At 36.4% G+C, this 18,471-nt stretch overlaps 1 protein-coding gene across 1 annotated transcript in view; it reads left to right on the top strand.

Annotated features, from left to right (window-relative positions):
- Nucleotides 1–16,808: 16,808 nt before the first annotated feature.
- The window catches only part of rassf7a (Ras association domain family member 7a), a 28,592-nt gene continuing 26,929 nt past the window's right edge, over nucleotides 16,809–18,471 (top strand). Inside the window, exon 1 of the mRNA XM_038275453.1 lies at nucleotides 16,809–17,123. The gene's annotated coding sequence lies outside the window, so the exon portion shown is untranslated. The remainder of the gene's footprint in view (nucleotides 17,124–18,471) is intronic.

Below are 18,471 nucleotides of genomic sequence, written 5' to 3'. Positions count from 1 at the left end.
AACAGGAGACAGAATAAAATGTACTATAAACACTTCCAAAATAATTACCAGACAGGATTAAGTGGAATCCATTATGCTCATGTTCAGGTAAGTTCTAAATGCATTCCTCAAAACACTTTCCATGCTTCACATTCCTGTAACTGCAGCCAAGAGTGTGGATGTGAACAATTAAGAAAGCCTGTCTAAATAGATTCTGATTGTTTTGTCTTAAATTATAATGTTTTCTTTCCTTCACTCAGGCGATACAACTGGAAATGCTTTTGATATGAGTTCAGACAGGCCAGGGAAGAGGTGTTTGTACAATACAGCAATAGTCTGTCAGAAGAAACATTCCGTTCCCTTAGAAGAATTTAGGCTTCTACCTCATTTTCTGTTGACACTCTTCTCAATCAAGTGGAGGCATGGACATCTTTGAAGCAAATGAAAGGTATAAACGTGGTGTAATTTACTGCCGTACAGTCACTCTTCTTACTGTCTGCTCAAATATTCTGTATGCATTCCAAACCAATGTTTTTACTGCTTTTACTACATAATTTCTTAGGAATAATTACTGCGGTAATATTCAAATTCCATTGCCAAGTCAGGGCATAGTTGTATTTACTTTTCAATGAAAAGCTTTTGAGGTATTATGTATTAGAATTTATATATAAAAGAGGTAATGAAGAAAAACTGAAAAAAAAAAAAAAAAAAAAGCAATGTTAAATAAAATTTTAATTATTCTGGAAAATATGCCGTTCTGTCACAGATTTTCTTTCAGCTTATTCATCTTAGGGTGAGCAGCGACAGGAAGAAGAGATTATCTTCTTGCAAAATCGTTTGGAGTGGGATAGAAATCTGAACCCGACCTACATCAATTTTATGACTTATGTTTGCACACCCACATGAGCCCATTGATGTGATTTCATGTCGAAATGAAAATCCACAGTGATTTTATTTTTTAAATTTAATCATTTTAAACTGCAAAAAAAATATTTACTTGAGTTGTTTTTTTTTTTTTTGGATCAACTAAAAGAAAGCAATAGATAATGAATGTGTGAAATGGAAGGAAACATTTGAAACATGAGTTCACTCCCGCTGAGTCAGTACTTTGCAGAACTTCCTTTGGGTGCAAGCATTTGGGGATATGGATAAACCAACCATGCAGACTGAAGAAATTCCTCCCCTCTTTTACTGGATGTGTCATGCTCTTTCCCTTCTCTTTAGATAAACAATTTCCCATGCTTTGAAGCGTAACCCTACTTTAAACATCTTTATACCAGGATTGTCTGCTGTGTTTGTTAGTTATCATGATCCACTTTGTTCACTACTGTTCTCCAACAGGCCTCTGAAAGCTTCCCTTATCCGCTTAATACTGAGATGAAATTAAACGAAACAGAAGTGGTGCCTACTGACTGGTCAGAGGACTTTGAAAGTCAAAAATTTTATTTAGCAATGCCTTTGCGAGGTGTGCTTTATAAATATGTGCTTAACACATTTCAGATTTTGTATAAAGATGTCAAACATCCCAATAAAAAAGGTTAAAGTTTGTGGATATTAAGATGAGGGCTAATGGAAGTCTCATCGGCTCAATAGTCAAAAAGAAGGTGCCAAAGGGAGGAAAAGGTGCATGGGTTATATACAGTATTTACAGTGCGTCCACATATGTTTATATAACAGGTGAAGTCTCTTATTTAACAGGATTATTACACAGGGTTATTGCACAGGGTATTAAATATTGATTGCACATTAGTTATTGCACAAGTTATTGCAGCTATAGGGCCGCATTGTAAAGTCTGATGGCAGCAGGAATAAATGACCTACGGTATACACACAATTGTGCTTTGCTGTCTTTATTAGAACTTTGCATTGATTTCATTCATTTCTATAAGCTAACCCAGAGCCTTACCCAACACAAGTACATAATTAACCTAAACTCAATTCACACCTGTAGTCCTGAGCCAGACCTCCAACTGATGAGGTTTGTTCCACACACACCAATGTTTGAAAAATTTACAGAAGGAGGAGTTATGCGTTTTAGGGTTATTCTGGATTTATGGTCTGCTACCTTCCTTTTTGTCGGCCTAAAGCGAGTTCAGTATCTATTTGCCACCTCATGGCTCATGGGAATAATGTCAGCTGCCACAACCTCAGATAAAATGAAACTTAGTCAAGGCAGGGGAATTTGAAAAGTGATCCCAGTGGAATGCAAACATATTCCAGTGCAATCTGCTATCTCTTCACAGCCAGGATTCAGGATAATTGTTTTCATATTTTCGAATGAGACTAGGCCATAACAGTGACCTAGCTCAAGTCAATTGCTGAACAAGCTTTTCATCATTTAGTTTACCAAAACTCTTTCAGCACCTAAGCAGCCGAGTGTTTGCTGTTGCCATGGAAGAAGACAACCACTCCTGGGTGTTTATTTGTTTGTTTTGATGTTTTGTTCTTTTTCCAATGGAAAGATCTTGTTCGGTTAGTCATGTGAAAGGAATTTTGAGATAAGGGTACAGTAATGGGGAAGCAGTTTAAAAATAATTACCTCATTTTTCATAGGGTTTTGATTTGAAGCTTCCAACCGGAAGTTCTGTGGAATTTTTTGTTTTGTTTTTTTGTTTCTTTGTTTTTGGTTTCCATCATGCCAGATTTGACAATACCTGACAATGAAAGTTAAAATTTCATGATTAATCTCATCTCCTCCACCTGAGCTAAGTATTTGATTTAAAACTCAACTACCTTTTTATCTTTAATTGGTAAAAGTTGTAACAATTGTTTAAAGGTGAACCTGTTTCAAGACTTTTTAATGAGAAACCAGAGGGAGAGTTCCCTCTGTCCGTAAGCATTGACGGTACATTTCCTTTCTCCACCTTGCTGTTCATCAACAGTCAGCAGGATGAAAAAGGGTTACTACAATTTTGTATACATTTTATATGTTTGTTAATAGTTTTATCTGCAGGAAGTGAACAGTTACATATCAGACTCCAGGATTGCAACCCGAGCAGCAGGCTTGATGAATAATCCGCCAATATCAACTCATTAAACCTGTATTAGTCTGTAAAGAGCAAACATACTTGAACTTGGGAATCAATAGAAAGCAGTAATGCAGTGATTATTCTGATCGGCTTATGTTTATGCTTCGTTATATCGTAACCACAGTTAGATTTTTCACTTTTTTGTTTGTAAACATGATATGACAGGTTATTATATAGTAAGAACCCTATTAGGCCCTTACAGGCAGTAAATGACATTAAGTTTAAGTTTTGCTATGTTTTCTCACAGATGGGATGGGACTTTTTTCCTTACATGACTGTAACCTAATTCTAATTCAGTAACACTAAAAAGAAAGGAAAGAATCTTTCCATGATCTCGGCACTGATGACTGGGTTAATTGCTGATTTTATTCACCTATTCAATTCTGCATTATCTGTCATATGATGCACCTGCTCTTGTCTCTATCTAAGCTGCTTGCATCCAGTCATCATGGCCAGATTATTCCTGTTCTCTCTAGCCAGCAGTGAGAGTATTTTTAGAGTTCCTTGTTTTTTTCTGATTTCTTGATCCTGACCTCTTCTGCCTCTCAACCACTGAGCCTGCCTGTGCCCATCTGAATGGATTGCCTGAACTGTCTCTTGGACTCCTGGATCTCTGAGCCTGTCTGTTCTTGTTCTGATCTGTTTGCCTGACCTGGCTTCCGACTCCTGGACCTCTGAGCCGTCCCGTTCTGATCTGTTTGCCTGACCTGGCTTCCGACTCCTGGACCTCTGAGCCGTCCCGTTCTGATATGTTTGCCTGACCTGGCTTCCGACTCCTGGACCTCTGAGCCGTCCGGTTCTGATCTGTTTGCCTGACCTGGCTTCCGACTCCTGGACCTCTGAGCCGTCCCGTTCTGATATGTTTGCCTGACTTGGCATCGGACTCCGGCTTGTTCTCCGTTCACTGGGGCTGCAGTGTCTGGGACACCCGCATCTTGTTGGCAAGCAACAGGCTGGATCCTACCTTGTTCTCAGGACACGGGCCGAACTGTTAAACCAGCTTAGTGACTCATTTTTTTTATATTATCCTCCATTAGATTCATGTGGTCACTAAGCCCTATCCGCTGCTATCATCCATGTCTTAAATAAACTCTTTTTAATTATTTATTTGTCTGTCTTGCCTCGAATACTGGGCCCTCTATTCTGAGTCATGACATATCTAATCATTTAGGATACTATAAAGTTAAGTTTATTTAATTCAGTTCTAATACTTTATACAATTTTTTGAACCAGTTTTAATCTTACAATTTTAATTGTACAAAGAAACACATGATGGTTTCCAACATGCCACAGTTTATTTCACAAAGATTGAATTTCAAAGTATTTATACTTAAAACCCTTGGCAAAGTGCAAAACACATTAAATGTATATTATTGTATTTATTACTTTTACTTTTGTTGTTAACCTAAAAAAAAAGCACATTTAAAATATGTCTTGCCTTTGTTTTTGTTAGGGAACTTATTTGTTTCCTCCCATTCATTTTTTGGATTACTTCTTCTGTCGATGTTTAACTTTTTTAACCAACTTCCTTATGTAACCCTATAATACGTTCCTCTTTTATTTCTTGACAGGAAAACAAACCAGTAGTGTTCACTATCATGACTAAATTTTACATTTAAATATAGCTCTTAACCGAGTGAGGATTTCTGACATTCATTAAAAAGTTATAGTTGGATTGTTCATTTGTGTGGAAGTATAAAGAACTTAATTTGACCTTGGATTGCATGAAAACTACAATGTTTCCTTTCTGTCTCAGAAAATAGAAAAGCTTACATCATAAGACAGGAATCAAAGGAGAAATGCCACAAACTGTTTGATTTCATCACTGTTCCTGGCACAAAACTATTTCCTTTTATTTTGACCTTTTTATTCAGTTGCTCTGCAACAGAGGAGATTCTTTAGTATCAATGATAAAACAAACCCTTTTATTTATAACTGCTAATAATACTAATGTATGAACTTATCTTAAACACACTTACAGTTGATACCAGATATTCAATTACACTTTAGTAAGAGCACATTTATATATGTTATATTAAATCGGAAATAACCTTCTTGTTTTGTTCTTTTTTTCTGTGGGCAAAAAAAACCCCAGGTATGAAAAAGGTATAAATAAGGTATAAATAAGGATTTTTTTTGTTTTATGAATTTCATTGGTGTTTTTTTTAGATCTCTCTGGTTAAGTGAATCTTTTTTGAGTCATTCAAAAAGGGTAGTTCTTAGAAAACAAAGTGAAGCACAGTAGTTTTTTTTTAATTTCATACAGAATTATAGCCTTAGTCATTTCTTTGCCATTTATACCCAGTTTAAGGAACACATATCAACTTTATCCTGAATTTAAGTTTGTTAAGTCACAAAACAAGAAGTAGAATTGCCTTAATTTTTGAAAGTGTTAACATTGAGTATGTGATAAAAAATGAGTGGATATTTTAAACTTGATTAAGAAAATATAACATTTCCCAATTTAAAAGATTAATCATACCTATGAGATATAAATAAAAGTAAATCCCTTAACCACAATGACATGCATTAATGTACTTAAAAATATGTAAGAGGAAAAAATAGTATGTAAACTTCAAGTCTTTCCACACTCACTTTTTTCAATAAATATAGAGACTTGGAAAATCATAAAAACACATTCTAAAATATTCAAGACTTTTCAAGACTGTATAGAAATGACTGTTAAAATTCTGATTTCAACAAAATAAATGTGAAAAATCCATAGAAATTTGCAACATTTGAGTTTGTCAAATTGTAATAATTGTGGTTACTCTTACTGGTCTAGTCTGATTTAAGATCAGACAGAGAACAACATTTCCATCCATCCATCCATCCATCCATCCATCCATCCATCCATCCATCCATCCATCCATCCATCCATCCATCCATCCATCCATCCATCCATCCATCCATCCATCCATCCATCCATCCATCCTCTTTCGCTTATCCGGGGTCGGGTCGCGGGGGTAGCAGCTTCAGTAGGGAGGCCCAGACGTCCCTCTCCCCAGCCACTTCATTTTTACATTTCATACAGTGTAAAAATCTATTTTTAACTGTACACTTTTTATACAGTCAGATCATCTTCACATATTACCAACATGTGCTGGGCTGTCATAGAGAGAAGCTTTAATTGGGGCACATACTTAGAGTGCTTTGTAATTAGTTTTGAATGCTGCTTTTGACGTGGCTTTGCTGAAGGTCAAGTACAACATAGACAGACATTCTTTTTTGACTTTATTGGTATTTTATTCTTTTTTATAGAGATGAATGTCAGGTCATGTTTTGTAAATAAGAGGAACTGCTGTGTGTATAGTGTGTCACTTTAGTTATGAAACTGATTTTGGTCTTGTTTTATAGTAGACCCAATCCCAGGTTGAATGTTCCATCCTCAAGTGTATCTAAAAAGTATTCTGTAAACCTGCAGCCAAAACATTCATATTATCCAGAGGCAATCAAATACAGGAATCCAATTCCCAAGTGTTCCTCTACATTGCCTTTAAAAGATAACAAGGAAAAAGGCGGAAAGAGGACCGACCTGCAACTACTGGTATTGCATTTAGTAATGTTCTTGTCAGTTTTAACAGGTTTCGCTTTATGTTCAAAAGGCAGTTCCCCTCTATTTTTTTCTAATTACCTTTTCAGAGAATTAGACCTGGCTGCCAATGCTGGAGAAGGGTAATTTACAACTCTGAGGAGAAGTATTACAGGGGAAATCATTGCGTTCAGGTGCTGAGTATATTGCAAAGAAAGGGAGACCTGTGATTTCAGTACAAGCAATAAACTCACCCCCTAAATCTTAAAGACTGCATCGTCTATTAGTTCTGTTTGAAATTTATGCAGAAACGCTTTACTATTATATAGAGTATTGCCCAGGGCACATACTAAAGCTGCAAAGCACAATTCTCAGTCATTCAGATCATACTCCTTCCAAAAAAGTCAAAAGAAAACAATCCCCTGGACTTTGTTTTCAAGTTTAAAGATGTTTCTTTTCCTATTCAGGCAGCTTTTTCAATTAAAAGTGTCAGAAGCATTTAAGCTTTATGCAGTAGCCCAACAAAACCTTGTTTTTGTTTAGAAAAACAAAACCAAGGCTTAGTCTGTTATTCTTTCTTTCTTTTGATGGTTTTGGACCAGATAAATCCACCTGAAGGCATTTCTGCGTCACTGCTTTTCCCAGGTGAAATGTCTCCATCTGCCTTTTTTGGATGTGGTGTCTGCTTTGCTTCAGAGCCGTTTGCTTGTTGATGTCAGTTTTGGTTCTAATGTCAACTTCTTTGGCAGCTTTCTGCAAATAAAAGCCTCCTTAATTTACCCTTTATTTATTCGCACTGCATCTCAGCATGCTGTTCCAACTGATTAAAAGGTGAATTGTGTAACTGAGAAGTAAAAGACTCATGACCCTCAAAGCACTGCTTCTCTAACAATAGTTAAGGTGATCTGAATTGCAGTGCAAATCACCTTAGTTCTGCAATACTGCAAAAAGGCAGCTTGCATTATTTGACCAGTAATGTAACTTTAATAGTTATGTAATAGTAATGTAATTACCCAGACAGCAAATTCAAATAGGTACAGTACAGGGAATTGCTTATTGCAAAAGAAGCAAAAATACTTGTATTTGATATATATCCTAGTTATAATAAAAGTTCAGCTTCAAAGTCTTGGAGTTTCTTCTCAGTTATGTGTCTCTTTATGTACTTTGGCCCAAAAAAGTCTTCACTTCTTTATATTTATTTTATTCTTATATTTTCTCTTCCTTTCTCTCCTAAGTGCATAAAAGGAGTGGTGTTTGAGCAGTCATGTGACTTTTTGTCCGAAAACACAATTGCAGCTGTTTGCTATTGGACGGTTTTCTTTGAAAGAGCGTTGGTTTCCAGGGTGACAGGGGGGGAATGGCGACACCGCTTTGCTTTCCCTACAGCCTCCCCCCCTCCCCTCTGCATTGCCCTGAGCTGCTTTCCCTGACACTGCAGCCTGTGGTGGTGGATCAGGTAGCATCTGAAAAGAGTTGCCTCGCTCTTCCTCCTTTCATTCCTCTCCCTTTCTCATCGAACAGACACTTATATAGATTATTACACTGGAAAAGGTAAGTCACCCAAATGCTTTATTTATTTCCATTACTGAACATGTGGTTCAAGTTGTTTTCAGTATTAGAACAATAACAAGTAGCAGTTTCAAACATTTATAGTTGAATAGATCCTTCATTCAGTTGTGATAGCTACCACATCATTTAGTTGTTTTATCTCTAATCTTGTACGGTGAAACCACTCAGATGTGTTTCTTAATGGACATTCTTCACTTAAATTTATATTGGACAAAATGTGCAACTAGTTTGTCTTTTAGTTTTGTTCTGAAAAATTCCTGTTTTATTTCCATAGAGCTACTCTGATGTGATGACAGCACTGCTTTAAACCCTGTAATAACCAGGTGATGAAAGAACCAGCAGCTTGGAAAAATGGCTATAAGGCCCAGCTAAATAGTTCAACTGGATAAAGCACTATAGGTATTTACTATGAGAAAAAAGTATTTTACTTCTGAAAAGGTGGAGAAATAGGATTCAAGCTGTCAGGACACATCACACATAGCATTTATGAGCATCTCCAACCTCAGATTCTACTACATTTTCTTTTGCTGCCACTTAGGGATGTACAATTGATGTTATGCATCTACCATCATCTTATCATCTATCTGAACAGTAGTATCTGATAGAACTACTTGGGCTGTTGTAGATACCAACTATAATTGTGAATGCGTTGGTACTCATTAGCTCAGACTTTCAAATCCTGCAATAACTGCAAAAGAAAACTGTAGACTTAAGTAATTGTTTATTTATTGTATGTCATATTATTATTGTGACATTCACTAAGAATACCACAGATTGCATGTTTTTATATATATGTATATATATATATATATATATATATATATATATATATATATATATATATATATATATATATATATATATATATATATATATATATATATATATATATATATATATATATATATATATATATATATATATATATATATATATATATATATACATATATCATAGGATGGTTGCGGCATAAATATTTAGAGCAATAGAAAGAATGTTTTTACAAACTAATAGTGAAAAATTTGCAGTGTTACATTTTTAAGCTCAGAGATGCAGATAAATGTCTAATTTGTAGAACTTCCATTTTTTTCTGATGCCCAGCCCCCATATTGAATCTGATTGCTAAATTTATGCAAATTGTTTCTCTGTGTTCTATGTCTTCCTCTCCCAGTCCAAAAACCTGCATGTTAGCTGAATTGGTCACTCTAACTTTGCTCAGAGTATCGAGTGTGTTCATGCATGGTTTTCTGTCCTTTGTGTCTTTGTTGTCCTGATGCACTGGTGACCTGTTCACGGTGAACCCATGACTCTTCTAATGAATACTGGAGATAGGAAACCAGTGATCCTAACAAACACAAGGTGGATGAACCAAATATTTCTGTATCATTTCAAGTTGTTATTATTAATATGTCATAACAATACATTTTTTAAACAAATTAACCTTAACAGACTGAATTTGGGTGCAGAGAAAAGCAGATGAGTGCACAGTTTGTCATCAGTTTCAGTCAGAAGCCATTATTATGTGACATAATCCCTCAAATGTACAACTTGACACTAGTTTCAGTTATTCTGACAGCATCTTGGCTAAATGTAATAGATTTGACTCAAATTATTTGCAAAAAAAAAAATGATTTACTTCTAGATTTTTTTTTAGATACATTAATGCTTTTATAATTTAATTTAATTTGGCCAATGGAGTTTCCAACAGCTGAATTGGCACCTGTTGAAAGACATCTGATCAGTTTTTAAATCTATAAAGGATTCAAAATAGTTATTTTGTCTTAGTTATTAGTTGTTTTAAAGAGCTGAGCAGTACCTTTATTTATTTATTTATTTATTTATTTATTTATTGTTATATGAAATATTTAACAGCTGGCCATGTGCCCTGCTCCACTCGTCATGGCATGGACACAATGAGCCCTCTGTTCGGGAACTGTGTTGCTTTGAGAGGATTTTCTGGCACAGTTGCCGTCCTGAAGTGGCGTCCTTTGAGCTCCCTGTTTAGTCCCAACCAACCAGGTGGTGGTAGCTATGCTATGTTACTATGGCAACTCTAGCGACTTACTCCTCCCTCAGGATGACTTTATCGGATGACCTGCAGACTTCTTTGAATTTGCTAGACATGACTTGCATCAGTCTTTACTTACAAGCAAACAGCCAGACTGGCTTCTACCTTAATGCCACATAAGGAAGGCAAGTCTTTCTCTTCTTTTACCTCCTATAAAATGTTGGATTTTTTATGTTATTCCTACTTAGGATAAATGTATTCCACCATGGTTTTGTATGCCTGCTGTGCCTTTTTACAGTTGATAAATATGCACAGGAATTAAATGGAAAAAAATGAATGAAGTTGGAAGATCATTCTCCTACTCATTTTGAACTGGCTTTAGCTTCATGCTAGTATCTATCTTTGTTCATTAGTCATTAGTCACATCATGGCTTGAACATTTAAATCTGAACTGCTCATATCTGTAAAATAAGCATTTCTGAAGGAATTAAATTTGTACAAAAATCCATAACAGAATCTGTTAAACCTGCTCAACCAGGAGAGAATTTACCAAAGCCAATAAACCAGACGAATCTTATCCTGGCCATTTGCTCTCTACCCTTACAACCCACTCTTACATCAGGCCATCTAGATGCTAGGGCAATTTCAGTGTACCTTTAAAACCTTTTTTTTTAATCATGCTTGAAAGAGTCATCGTTTTTTGTATGCTCCCTGTTTTTATAATAACCATACAGTTAGTTATTGTAAGTGAAATTCACCTATGTCCTTTTACTTTAAGATAAATTCAACTAAGATATAGGACTGTCAGAAAGCAAGGACATTTATTGCTTAGGGTTATGAATTTACTGTTTGTGTTAAACGTTAAAAGAGTCAGGGTGAGCAGTAAGTAGGGCTGGAGCTTGTCATTGATCCACATCCTGGTTTTGTATTACTGATGCAACCAGGTGGAAACTGGCGCCGTGGCCTTGTTGTTGCTTCTGACTGCCTGCCATGATGTCACTGCTGCTGACCCGACAATCCTAACATTCCTGCCGGTTGTGTTTTATGCCAATGTTGAGCAGCATATGCAAGGGACATGTGGGAGAGATGCACTGACTTGCACACATATGGCTTTTGTCTAAGCGCTGATTAATAATCCGACATATCCGTCGACAAACACACGTCATTAATTCAGTCTCATGCGCATACCCCCTCAAGCGCACACTCAAGCACACTTGAACCTGAATAGAGATGATAATGGCAGTCTCACTGGCCTAGTTAAAATTCAACCCATCTTTAAGTGGCTGTATTTGAAACTCTGGCAATTTGGTTATGCATTCATGCAATACTTCAAACTAAAATGCCTGTTATTAGATTGCAATGATAAAAGAGATCTATTTCTATTATGTGCCAGTATCGCCATACCTTTGTGTGTGCAAGCACTCAATTTTCCTGTTTTTGTGTGTGCTAAGAGTGCATGAGTGTAAGTACAAAAGACGTGCTAGCTGTGACACAGCTCCAGCTTTGCTTTGATCCAGTAAAGCCACTGGAGGAAAGAGATGACAGGCCTGCTGCAGTGAAAGCTTTTAAAGGCTGTTGTTCTTGCAGGTGTTTACATTGGATAGATTGTTCTGTCCCATAGACACTCGGCACAAACCTGGAACAGATTAGTTGGTAAACAGTGTTAAAGAGTGGAAGGAGAGCAGTGGACAGGGAGGATGAATACAGAAAATGAAGGCTCTACAAAGATATGTTGGGCAACAAAGTAGAAGCAGCAGATTTTGGTGGAGACAAAACGTCTGGGTGAGTGATAGTGAGTGTGTCCAGGGTGGGCTTGCATTGCTGTTTTTTTTACCTCTCACATTTGACCCCTTAACCCACCTTAAAGCTCTCATCATAAAGCAGGATTTCCTTTCCAAGGAGAGGCCTACTTCTCTAGTTCTTCATTCATGTCACCGATCATCGTTTATCAGGTCCACTTTGTAGGTCCTAAGTCATGTTTCATGTCTTTGTTTTGCTTGTTTCCCAGTGGACACACTATTAGTTCAGATAAAGATTGCTGTTTGTGTCATCCTCTTTGTTCTGATAAAGCCTGTGCTTGGACATGAGAATTGTTTCAAGACGCTTTTGGCAATTTTATTGACTCATCTCCCTTTTGTTTGTTTGTTTGAGAAATGCCATAAGATGTGAAAGGCACTCTAGGACCTGTCATCAATGTCACAACTTTGGCTAAAAAATTGGAAGTCTCTGAAAGTCCCAGCTTTTAGGCTTAGACCTATTTTATCCTTTTTCCATTTACAGATAGCACCACCACAGGGCGGCACAGTGTGACACTAATGGCGCACTGTTATCTCAAGAGACGCTGAATTCTCAAACCAAGTGGCTTTCACCTTTGCAGGGTGAAATGATAAAGCACTGACTTGGATAAAATGGATGAAAAAGGTTGAATTAATACATGTTTTATCCAAAGATGGTTACTTCTAACCTATTCACTTAAAAAAAAATAAAAGACCACATTTACTTTGTTTTCTTTAAACTATACCCTTTAAACAAGCAGTAGCAGGTTTTTTGAATAATGGCTTCTCTGTTTGAGTCCAATCTGGGCTGGTTCTGAAAACAGGTGATGGGGAAAATATTGTGTTTTAAATGCATGTAGAACAATGTGGAAATACATTTAAGCTGCAATTCCAGTTACAGTATTGCCTCCACATGTAAAAAAGGTTAGATGCATATGCATCCACACTTTTTATGAGTTTTTTATATTGTTAAAGAACTAAAAAAAATAATGTCCTTCTCAGGCTACTTCAATTTTTTGTGTAATCTCATCAAATCCCAATAGAATATATGTAGAAGGCTTTGGTTGTGATATGACAAAATGTAAAAAAAAAGTTGTATAAGTATAAAGATGTTCAAAGTAATGTAAATAATCATCAAACAATTTGTTATTGGTGAAGTAAAATCATAATGCTACTCTTTGGCTTTTCTCCTGAGTCAGGTTTCTGAGGAAAGGGAAAAGTCTCCATTAGTCCTCAATGTAGCTCATGCCTTGCTGTGGTAAACACCACCCTGTCACAATGATATACATGACACAGCCAAACGTCTAAAGTAATAGCTTTGGTTTGACCATAATGACACGTCAGAGCTTTATTTAGGCTTGTTTGGTAAAACCTTTTGTAGCTCGAAAACCGAAGTCAACAAAAGTTTTGAAATGCTTTTCAGAATAGAGCGGCTGTTTCCAGTTTTAGCTTTGTTCACTGGCCTCGTTTTAGCCTTTTATTGCTTAATGCCCACATGTTGAAGTTGTTTATCTTGAAAGATGGAACGAATTGAAAGAAATATAAACTGGGTCAGCAGTAGAGAAAGGGAGGATCCTTTAGGTAAACTTAATGCTTTTCAGGCATGGTGAATAATAACGAACAGAGACACAATCAGCATGTCCCCCCTTTTATGTTTCATTCATCACTCTCATACTCAAGCAGACCAGTTCTATTTCCAAAAGCCTTTTTTTCTTACGCATGTACTGGGTTACTATTGAATAACGACTTTTAGACAGTTTTGTTAGCGATCATCTATCTAACATATTGTAATTTAAGTCTAAAGAGAGAATTGTCTGTTTAATTTTGTGAATTATATAGGTGATAAATAAATATAATAGATATAGATAATTTTGTTGTTCTCTAGCTTCTTTCCTTAATGCAATGGGAGGGTTGGAGGAGGGGAAGAATTTTAGTCCCACAGAAAGAGGAAAGATATCAGGAGATTGACAGGGGAGGGTTTGCTGAGTGTGTGTGTGTGTGGTGGTGGGGGGGTTGCAGCAGTGGGAGGTGCCCTGAGGAATGCCTGGAAGGTGTCAGCAAAATCTGGGCGGCTTTGGACCGATAATCCTCTACATCATAATGCTTCTCGCTCCCCTCTAAATGAACTGAATGAGTCGTAGCAGAATCACATAAGCCTGTCAGGGGCCCATAAAGTGCAGTTACTTCCCCAATACCCTGATGTTAAAATGTCACTTCTGCTTGGCACCTTGGATTTTTCTCACAATGGCCTTTGGTATAAACCCTGCCTCAAGAGGTTCTTCCTCCTGGTATGATTCAACAAAGTTGTTTAAGGGATTTGTGTGACAACACAGCTCTTAGACGTGCCAAAAGCTCAGCTTTATAGACAGAATGGTAAAGCAATTCACGTAACTGTGAACTGACTCTCGATGGGGCTCTGTGACTCAGCCTGGTTTAAAGCTGCAGCGTCCTTCACAGCGGTCTTTTGTTTGGATGATTTAGCTCTTCTAATTAATGCAATTAATGCAACCCATTTATTTTTGGAAAACTTCTGCTTTATGCAATGTGCACACTGGTTATAATGTGCTGCGACTGCTTGGGCTCATTAGTTTGCTGAAAATAAATCTGACATCAGACAGAGGAGAAAAAAATGGAGAATGACTAATTAGTCTTGATGGCCTTCTGGCACTTAGTTGTTGCATAGATCTGGAAATGCAGTGTATAGTTTTAAAGAGTATTTTGCTACTGATTGTTTTTGTTGTATATTCACTGAATAATTATTGCTTATATATTTATATTTGAGTGCTTGCTAATTCTTTATTCTCAAATGTGTGTGACTTATTGATTGGAAGCCAAGTAAATAAATGAGAGAACCAGTTTAGAGCAAATTCCTTTTTTGTCAATCTGTTTATCTGGTAAAAAAAATCCATGTATTATCTTTGGCCATAATTCACCATTCCACCTTTGGCTAAAACTAACTAATTAAGCTCTGTAGCATTGTGTAGCATTTTTTTTTTACTGTTTTTTTTTTTTTTATCAATTATTGAGGCGAAACGGTTTAAATATCCTCCAAAAACTTTTTTTCCTAATTCAATTGAACTTTTTTTTTTTTATTGAAGTCACCTAATATTTCTCAAAGTACATTATTTAACTCATGTTTATAGTTCTGCACCTAAATAGTCAGATCAGTTCACACTTCCAAATTGACATAGATTTTGTTCATTTATCAATATTTTGTATAAAATAATATTTGACATATGTAGACATGATGTCGTATTGATATCCCTTATATCATGACCTTACATTTGAATTCTGCACTTTGGAAGCTTATTTATATCTATTTAATTTGCCCCTTTTCCTTTTGCTCATACAAATTATATTGGTATGTGGATAAAATTTAAAACAAAAACTCCTCTTATTTGCATTTGGTCAGGATTTATTTGCTACATAATAAAAGTCTAACATAAGGACTATATTTTTGATTCAGTTTATCTATAAAAATATACATAAAATACACCTTTAAGAGTAAATTTCACAGCTCGTCTGCATAAAGAAGCCAGAGTTTGTCAGCTGTGTCCATTACTGAAGAATTGTCCAAACTATGATTTGCATGTATTCATGCTGCAGCTAGATGACACACAGGTAACTGATGTATGTCTGTAACAAAACATCTTATGAGAGGTAGCTCTTTTACAGATGTAAAAACTTAAAACCAACAGACAAAAGCGGCAAAACTACAAAATGGCAAATTAACAGTGACCAGTATAACAGAAGGTTTGCATCATATTTATTTTTGAAGCAAGAATATAAATCCTTTGACTTGCAACGCTTGAAAAACTTTATTTGTTGAGCTGTACTTAATGAACATTGTAATAACTTTTAAACACGTTTAAAACCTTTGTTTTATACACATGACAGGCTAAAGAATACTTTGAATACTTTCAAGCTGATAAAAGCTTTATATGCTTATCTACATTTATTAGGTGTTTTCAAAACCGCTTTAAATTGCAGTTTAAAATTTAAAGGCTTTCTCAATTTTGCAGATTACCATTTGGAATAATAATTAGTTTGATGTTTTTTAGGGTAAATAAACTGGGTTTTATTTGAGTGTAAGATTTAAGAAGACTATTTTTTCCTTCCTTATGTTGCTTTGATCTTTATATAATATTATTTGATTTACCCTGCATGTAAATGGTTCTGTACAAGTAAACTATCCCTGCCTTGCTTAGAGAGATGTTCACAAAGAGCCCATGAGAGGCTCCGCGCACAATCTGCCCAGCCCATTGGTCATGCATTACTCAGCTCTGCATGTGTGTCTGTGAATGGGAGGGGGAAGTGAGCACAGGGCTGAAGTCCAGGAATTTCTTTGAAAAAGTTGTTAAACATTTTCTACTTGTTTTTTTTTTCTGTCTCGCCTTTGCCTTCTTTTAAAGGCACTTCTCTCTGCATCTGAGTGGTCAGGTTTAAGTGCAGCAGATTAAGTGTCCCTTCTTTTTCTAAGGGCGTTGTCCAGCTCAAATACTCAAATGAAAACTCTCTCCTGTTCTACCTGGCCGCTTGGAATATGACCTCATTCCAGGAAAAGGAAGAGAGAATCACCTGACAGGCTCATTTGTGTTATCATCAGCTGATTATGTAACTGGAGGGCAGAACATGGATGCAACATTATTGACCGTACAAATATTAGAGGTAGATGTGTAAACCTGTGCCGGGGGTTTTCAGTTTTTTGGGTTTTCTGTAAGCAGACCCCTGTCTGAATGGGACAGATTGAATAGAAAAAGAAAAGGTAAGGAAACTGATACTGGCAAGAAGAAACTGGGCTTTCAAATCCCTGAAAGAAGGAAAGGTATCTGATCAGGCAGAGCACATACAAAAAGAGGGTGGAGAGACCGGGAGAGAGAGGGAAGAGAGGGTGTGTTTCTGTGTGGGTGAGAGACACAGAGGGAGGAGGAGCAGTGCAGACAGAGAGAAGCAGTCAGGCAGACCTCTGTGGTGAGGACATCCAGAAAGAAGTGCATTCCTGAGGCAGCAAGCCGGACAGAAACGGAGAAGCAGTGACTCCATCTACATTCCCATCTGACTGTCTTCTGCTAGAATCTCATGCTTCCTCACAGACGTAAACTCACTGGCAGGCTTCCTCACTCTCCAGCTGAACAGCTGCCTGGTGAGAAGGGAAGGATTTCCCCAACAGAGTAAGAAGGAGGGAGAGAATAAAAGCAGACTGGGAGTTTAAAGCTCTAAAGAGTAGGAAGGTAAGTGTGGGGGATTCTTGGTGTTTGAAAGTTTCTGGGAATGGGCTGTGTTAAAAAAAATTACTTTTTCTGAAATCAGCTGATCTGACAGCATGCATAGAAATGGGTAAAAAATGATCATAAATGAGTTGAACTTACTGCACGTGTTTTTTGTGATGAGTAGAGAGACAAAGATGATTTTGTTTTGTGTCTTTGCCAAGTTGAACCGTGTCTTTACATGTACGCACCTGTTGAAGCTAGACCCGCCACCCAAGTGCTCTGGTGAACAACAAAAGAACTCAAACCTGTTTGGGTTGAAACTTAACTCTATGTTAATCTTTATTTTTTTAATTTATTCAATATCCAGAGTTTCTAAGCCTTTATTCATGTTGAAAATTACCTTTAAAGACATGGGGAGATTGTATCTGCAGGTTCTTGCTGTTAAGGCAGACATCCCAAATGCCAACAATATGCAAATTCAATGCATCAAATCACTTCACTCCATGCTGTTTAAAGACCGGCTTGCTTATATGCATGGCTTAAGATCTTGTTTAAAAATTCCCTGCATGCTACGTGTCAGTCAGTGGAGCTCATTAGCAGGCTGCAGTTGTTATCCAATCAAGGCCATCGATTGGAACCCCAGCAGCACTCTCCCATGGGGTAATTATTTTCCCCCCCAACACACTGTGGGAGTTAAATAAAGATACCTTGTCTTATCTCAATATTGTTCTTGCTCCTAACCCGTTTCCAGATAGATAATGCCAGGATAATAAATGTTAGTAAGGAGGGAAATGACTAAAGAATACCCCTAAGTGCATTTCTTCAGATAACTTTTGTGTATTTAATTAATTCCAATATGCATATTTGAGTATTAACTTTACAAAGTCAAACTTAAGGAGCACCGAAACATGCATCTTATGAATTCCTGATAAGTTTGGGTTTAAACTTTTCTTTTTCTTTTCCGAGTGCAGATGTACTAATAAGACTTGTGTTAAATTTTCAATATTTAGGTTTTAAATTTTCCTAAAAATATATAACGTGAATAAATAGGCTTCTGAATATTTTCCTTACTTTTCAGCTGTGAAAATAATTTATTAATTAGTTAATGACATTATGAATGAAAACTTCAATTAATTTGGTAACTAATTTAGGAAAACATTATACAGATAAATTACCAGTAGAGTGATGGTTTGAAGCCTTTATAATTTATGCTTAAAGCAAATAAAAACAAGCCATTTCAAATTAGAATATTACAGCAAACAAATATTAAAAATTTGGAATGAATGAAACAGCATTTGAAATATCTTATTTGTGTCAGTTTTAATATAGGAAGAAAAAGCAACATGGTCTAAAAAAGCACCACATGTCG

The sequence above is a fragment of the Cyprinodon tularosa genome, unplaced genomic scaffold (genome assembly GCF_016077235.1).
Source record: "Cyprinodon tularosa strain WSP-4 unplaced genomic scaffold, ASM1607723v1 ctg121, whole genome shotgun sequence".
Taxonomy (NCBI): domain Eukaryota; kingdom Metazoa; phylum Chordata; class Actinopteri; order Cyprinodontiformes; family Cyprinodontidae; genus Cyprinodon; species Cyprinodon tularosa.
This window is presented reverse-complemented; position numbering and strand designations above follow the sequence as displayed.